Raw genomic sequence first — 6,900 nt, forward strand, 5'->3', positions numbered from 1 at the left:
GAGGCCTTCCCTCACTCTCCACACAGAGGGCTACTGGCCTGTGTGTGTCCACGGGTGGTTGGTGAGGGCCCTGAGCTGTGGCTGTAGGCCTTTCCTCACTCTCCACACAGAGGGCTACTGGCCTGTGTGTGTCCACGGGTGGTTGGTGAGGGCCCTGAGCTGTGGCTGGAGGCATTTCCTCATTCTCTACACAGAGAGCTACTGGCCTGTGTGCGTCCACGGGTGCTTGGTGAGGGCCCTGAGCTGTGGCTGGAGGCCTTTCCTCACTCTCCACACCGAGGGCTACTGGCCTGTGTGTGTCCACGGGTGGTTGGTGAGGGCCCTGAGCTGTGGCTGGAGGCCTTCCCTCACTCTCCACACAGAGGGCTACTGGCCTGTGTGTGTCCACGGGTCGTTGGTGAGGGCCCTGAGCTGTGGCTGGAGGCCTTTCCTCATTCTCTACACAGAGGGCTACTGGCCTGTGTGCGTCCACGGGTGCTTGGTGAGTGCCCTGAGCTGTGGCTGGAGGCCTTTCCTCACTCTCCACACAGAGGGCTACTGGCCTGTGTGCGTCCACGGGTGGTTGGTGAGGGCCCTGAGCTGTGGCTGGAGGCCTTTCCTCACTCTCCACACAGAGGGCGACTGGCCTGTGTGCGTCCACGGGTGCTTGGTGAGGGCTGTGAGCTGTGGCTGGAGGCCTTTCTTCACTCTCCACACAGGGGGCTACTGGCCTCTGTGCGTCCACGGGTGGTTGGTGAGGGCTGTGAGCTGTGGCTGGAGGCATTTCCTCACTCTCCACACAGGGTGCTACTGGCCTGTGTGCGTCCACGGGTGGTTGGTGAGGGCTGTGAGCTGTGGCTGGAGGCCTTCCCTCACTCTCCACACAGAGGGCTACTGGCCTGTGTGTGTCCACGGGTGGTTGGTGAGGGCCCTGAGCTGTGGCTGGAGGCCTTCCCTCACTCTCCACACAGAGGGCTACTGGCCTGTGTGTGTCCACGGGTCGTTGGTGAGGGCCCTGAGCTGTGGCTGGAGGCCTTTCCTCATTCTCTACACAGAGGGCTACTGGCCTGTGTGCGTCCACAGGTGCTTGGTGAGGGCCCTGAGCTGTGGCTGGAGGCCTTTCCTCACTCTCCACACAGAGGGCTACTGGCCTGTGTGTGTCCACGGGTGGTTGGTGAGGGCCCTGAGCTTGGCTGGAGGCATTTCCTCATTCTCTACACAGAGGGCTACTGGCCTGTGTGCGTCCACGGGTGCTTGGTGAGGGCCCTGAGCTGTAGCTGGAGGACTTTCCTCACTCTCCACCCAGAGGGCTACTGGCCTGTGTGTGTCCACGGGTGGTTGGTGAGGGCCCTGAGCTGTGGCTGGAGGCATTTCCTCATTCTCTACACAGAGGGCTACTGGCCTGTGTGCGTCCACGGGTGGTTGGTGAGGGCCCTGAGCTGTGGCTGGAGGCATTTCCTCATTCTCTACACAGAGGGCTACTGGCCTGTGTGCGTCCACGGGTGCTTGGTGAGGGCCCTGAGCTGTGGCTGGAGGCCTTTCCTCACTCTCCACACAGAGGGCTACTGGCCTGTGTGTGTCCACGGGTGGTTGGTGAGGGGCCCTGAGCTGTGGCTGGAGGCCTTTCCTCACTCTCCACACAGAGGGCTACTGGCCTGTGTGTGTCCACGGATGTTTGGTGAGGGCTGTGAGCTGTGGCTGGAGGCCTTTCCTCACTCTCCACACAGAGGGCTACTGGCCTGTGTGCGTCCACGGTGCTGTGGTGAGGGCACTTAGCTGTGGGCTGGAAGCCTTTCCTCATTCTCTACACAGGGGGCTACTGGCCTGTGTCAGTCCACGTGTGGTTGGTGAGGGCCCTGAGCTGTGGCTGGAGGCCTTCCCTCACTCTCCACACAGAGGGCTGCTGGCCTGTGTGTATCCACGGGTGCTTGGTGAGGGTTGGTGAGCTGTGGCTGGAGGGCCTTCCCTCACTCTCCACACAGAGGGCTACTGGCCTGTGTGCGTCCACGTGTGCTTGGTGAGGGCCCTGAGCTGTGGCTGGAGGCCTTCCTCACTCTCCACACAGAGGGCTGCTGGCCTGTGTGTTGTCCACGGGTGGTTGGTGAGGGCTGTGAGCTGTGGTTTGAGGCCTTTCCTCACTCTCCACACAGAGGGCTACTGGCCTGGTGTCCAACGGGTGCTTGGTGAGTGCACTGAGCTGTGGCTGGAGGCCTTTCCTCATTCTCTACACAGGGGCTACTGGCCTGTGTCAGTCCACGGGTGGTTGGTGAGGGCCCTGAGCTGTGGCTGGAGGCCTTCCCTCACTCTCCACACAGAGGGCTGCTGGCCTGTGTGAGTCCACGGGTGCTTGGTGAGGGCTGTGAGCTGTGGCTGGAGGCCTTTCCTCACTCTCCACACAGAGGGCTACTGCCCTGTGTGAGTCCACGGGTGCTTGGTGAGGGGTGTGAGCTGTGGCTGGAGGCCTTTCCTCACTCTCCACACAGAGGGCTACTGGCCTGTGTGTGTCCACGGGTGGTTGGTGAGGGCCCTGAACTGTGGCTGGAGTCCTTCCCTCACTCTCCACACAGAGGGCTACTGGCCTGTGTGTGTCCACGGGTGCTTGGTGAGGGCACTGAGCTGTGGCTGGAGGCCTTTCCTCACTCTCCACACAGAGGGCTACTGGCTGTGTGCGTCCACGGGTGGTTGGTGAGGGCCCTGAGCTGTGGCTGGAGGCCTTCCCTCACTCTCCACACAGAGGGCTACTGGCCTGTGTATGTCCACGGCTCCTTGGTGAGGGCCCTGAGCTGTGGCTGGAAGCCTTTCCTCACTCTCCACACAGAGGGCTGCTGGCCTGTGTGCGTCCCCGGGTGCTTGGTGAGGGCCCTGAGCTGTGGTTGGAGGCCTTTCCTCACTCTCCACACAGAGATCTACAGGCCTGTGTGCGTCCACATGTGCTTGGTGAGGGCCCTGAGCTGTGGCTGGAGGCCTTCCCTCACTTCTCCACACAGAGGGCTACTGGCCTGTGTGTGTCCACGGGTGGTTGGTGAGGGCTGTGAGCTGTGGCTGGAGGCCTTTCCTCATTCTCTACACAGAGGGCTACTGGCCTGTGTGTGTCCATGGGTGGTTGGTGAGGGCCCTGAGCTGTGGCTGGAGGCCTTTCCTCATCTCTACACAGAGGGCTGCTGGCCTGTGTGTGTCCTCGGGTGCTTGGTGAGGGCACTGAGCTGTGGCTGGAGGCCTTTCCTCACTCTCCACACAGGGGGCTACTGGCCTGTGTGCGTTCACGGGTGCTTGGTGAGGGCTGTGAGCTGTGGCTGGAGGCCTTTCCTCATTCTCTACACAGAGGGCTGCTGGCCTGTGTGTGTCCACGGGTGCTTGGTGAGGGCACTGAGCTGTGGCTGGAGGCCTTTCCTCATTCTCTACACAGAGGGCTACTGGCCTGTGTGTGTCCACGGTGGTTGGTGAGGGCCCTGAGCTGTGGCTGGAGGCCTTCCTCACTCTCCACACAGAGGGCTGCTGGCCTGTGTGTGTCCACGGGTGGTTGGTGAGGGCCCTGAGCTGTGGCTGGAGGCCCTTGCACACTCCTGACACACAGAGGCTTCTCTACAGTGTGGCAGCACACAAGCGACACCTGGAGGAGCTTAGGCTGGACGCCCAGCAGCACATGTGACACTCATAGGGCCTTTTTGGGTGTGGCCTGTGGTGGACAAGGAGGGCCGAGGAGCGGGCTCTGGTGGGCCAGGAGGGGGAGGAGTCTGTGCAGGCTCTGCCACACTCAGGCAGGCAGACAGCTTCCCCCCAGGGTGGACTCGTGGTGCTGAGGAGGGGTGCCCTGGCCCATGGTTTCTCACCAGCGTGCACCACTAGTTTGGCAAGGGATGAGCTCTTGAGGCAGTGCTTGTGGCCACACACAGGGCTTACTCCGCCTGTGAAAAGGAAAGGTAGGCAACATGCCTGCTATCATCCAGCTAATAATAAGCAGTGGTGCTTGCTGTCTGAGGCATGAGGCCCTGTATGATTGACAGTTCAAACTTGCCAGCCTTCTGCCCCAAAGATACAGTGACTTTCGTATTCTCAAAACTTGTGACTATTACTGCCCTAATTTGCTGAGGCTGTCCTCACTACTACCACAACCCAATAGCTTAACACCATTGAAATCTCTTCTTTTCATGGCTCTGGACGACAAAAGCTTGAAATCAAAAGGTCAGTAGTGCTGGTCCTCCTCGGAGGCTCTGCAGGAGAAGCTGTTTATGCCTCTCCCCTAGCTGCCAGCATTCCTTGGCTGGCAGACATACCACTCCGATCTCTGCCTGTCTTCATGTGGCCTTCTTTCTATGTATCTCTGTGTCTCTCCCATTACTTTCTTTTTCCCTTTTGCAGTTTTTATTTATCCATTTAGACACACAATTATCATAAATTGCAGAACATTTTATTAGCTGGTGTGTAAGAAATAAATTATAGGAAAATTTTACTACAGGGGCCAGGTGTGGTGGTCCAGGGTAACTTGGGAGGCTGAGGCAGGAGGCTTGCAAGTTCAAAGCCAGTCTCAGCAAATTAGCTAGGTCCTAAGCAATTTAGTGAGACCCTGTATCAAAAATAGAAAGGGTTGGGGATGTAGCCCAGTGGTTAAGCACCTCTGGGTTAAACCCCAGTTAAATAGTAGGATGGATGGGTGGATGGATGGATGGATACATACATACATACATAGATAGATACATGGATGGGATGGGTGGATGGAAAGAATAAGATAGATGTTTCCATTATTTACTGTCCTTCCTGAAGGTCATCTAGGTGCTCCAGAGCCATCACTAATTATTCACTGTTGATCAGCATATCCTAAAGAAGAATTCCTCAGCCATACAATACAAAAGCACAGGCTAAGACAGTCCTCACAAACACACTTTGAAATAGGTAAATCTGAAATATAAATATGCCATTCCACTTCATTATTTTTCCTAATAAACATTAAATTTAAAAAAATTGAGGTTTTCAGATCTGTGGTATGTGTCGTCCATTCTTACGACAGTCACTTATACTTCTCATTCAGAGAAAATTTCATTTCTTCCTTTGTCTTACAGAAAAATTAGGGTTTTCATCTCAGGCATGATTCGCCAAATAAAGACAGACCACAGATAAAAGTGACAAACACAGGCAATGAAGGAAAGTTCTAAAAGCAAACATGCTGAGTGTCCAGCAGTAATAGAAATGACCACCAAGGTGAGAGTCCAGATGGACTGCATGAAGCCATGAGGGTTAGGGACTGTGAATGCCACCCCTGGCTGCAGTGCACAGGCAGGCAACAACAAGACGAGTTCCAGGAGAGACAGCCATCCAAGAGTGGTGTGGTGACGCATGAGTGGGGGCTACTGCACACAGCACACAGCAATGTCCTTCCCTGTTTCATCCAGGAGTCCCAATACTGGGGCATGAGCCAATATGAAATACACAACACTGTTAACTGTACCTGCTGCCTGGGAAGAAAGTCCAAATTCTCTGAAGAAAACTTTCCCCATTCTAGTAAAAGGGAACACCGTGATGTAACAGGAGACGCAGATAATAAGTATCAGCCTTTATATCAGCTAATTTAATAACTTTGCCTGCTTTTACTTGTGTGTGTGTGTGTGTGTATGTGTGTGTGTTGTTTAACGAAAGATTCTCTTTGTTCTGTGATCCAAGAAAGCAAGGGCCAACACACAGATTAATGAAAGAGTACACATTATACCCCCAACCTTAAGTGTGACCTCACGGGTGCGTGGCCAGCAGAACCCAGCGAAGCTTCCGTCTTAGCATAGCGCCACCTTTGACGTTCATGTTCACTGGACTTCCAATTCTAGCCATGCTCAGCTGGAGTCCACATACCAGTTCTAATCTTTACCTTTAAACCAATTCACAGCACAAGTATTCTGACTTTCTGCCAATCCCAAACAACCTTCAAAGTCCATCAGCCAAAAAGCATTAAGTGTTGCACCAACAGCAAAAACCACCTGCCCTATGCAAACAAAGCAGCTAAAAATAACTGTGTCCCATTGTATTCTAAATACCCGGTATATCCAAAAAACCCACCCAAGGAACAGGCAATTACGTTGGGCCAAGACAACTAGGCATTCAGCAGTATGGATCATGTGGTATGCACCTCATATCCCTTAATCTGCGTCTGTGAGGCAGCAGGACTGTCATAGCAGATAGCTACGGAAGCTCAGTAGGCACCTGAACAGCAGTGCCAGCAGCCGGTGCGCCAGGCGGCCTGGGTAGACAGTGCTGGCAGCCCAGGGCCGTGGGCACTGCGAGGTGTGGGTGATCCTGTCCTCCTCCTCCGTCACTGCTACTCCCTCCTCTCTCTTCTTTTAAAGATACTAGTTAAAGGTCTGGGGATGGGGCTCAAGCGGTAGCGCACTCACCTGCCATGTGCAGGGCGCTGGGTTCGATCCCCATCACCACATAAAAATAAAATAAAGATGTGTCCACTGAAAACTAAAAAATAAATATTAAAAATAAATAAATAAATAAAGACACTAGTTAAGGGATTTAGGCCCCACCATAAATCCAGGACGACTCCTCCTGAGGTCCTCAATTTGCAAAGACTTAATTTCCAAGTAATTTCATTCTGAAGTCAAGTAGACTGGAAGTTTTGGGAAATATTCAACCAACTACAATTGCCTTATATGGTATTTTAAAAGTGATTAAGTATTGAGAAGGGGAATTTATTTTTGAGTTACCATGTGGGATTATGTCACATGTCCCCCCATAAGAGAGAAGCAGAGTTTCAAGACACACACAGAGAACAGACCAATGTGAAGACAGAAGCAAAAATTGGAGTGATGTGGCCACGATTCCAGGAGTGGCAGCAGCCCCAGGTTGACAAAGGCAAGGTGCAGCTCTCCCTGAGAATCTGGGGGTGGTGCAGCCCACCCATGTTTTGTCTGTCTATTTTGGTCCTGGGGA

The 6,900-nt window shown here is 54.3% G+C and overlaps 1 pseudogene; it reads right to left on the reverse strand.

Moving 5' to 3' along the window:
* Positions 1–5,013: 5,013 nt before the first annotated feature.
* Positions 5,014–6,194, reverse strand: LOC113175508 (lysosomal dipeptide transporter MFSD1-like; annotated as a pseudogene).
* Between the last annotated feature and the right edge of the window lie 706 nt (positions 6,195–6,900).

Source organism: Urocitellus parryii, chromosome 15 (genome assembly GCF_045843805.1).
Source record: "Urocitellus parryii isolate mUroPar1 chromosome 15, mUroPar1.hap1, whole genome shotgun sequence".
Taxonomy (NCBI): domain Eukaryota; kingdom Metazoa; phylum Chordata; class Mammalia; order Rodentia; family Sciuridae; genus Urocitellus; species Urocitellus parryii.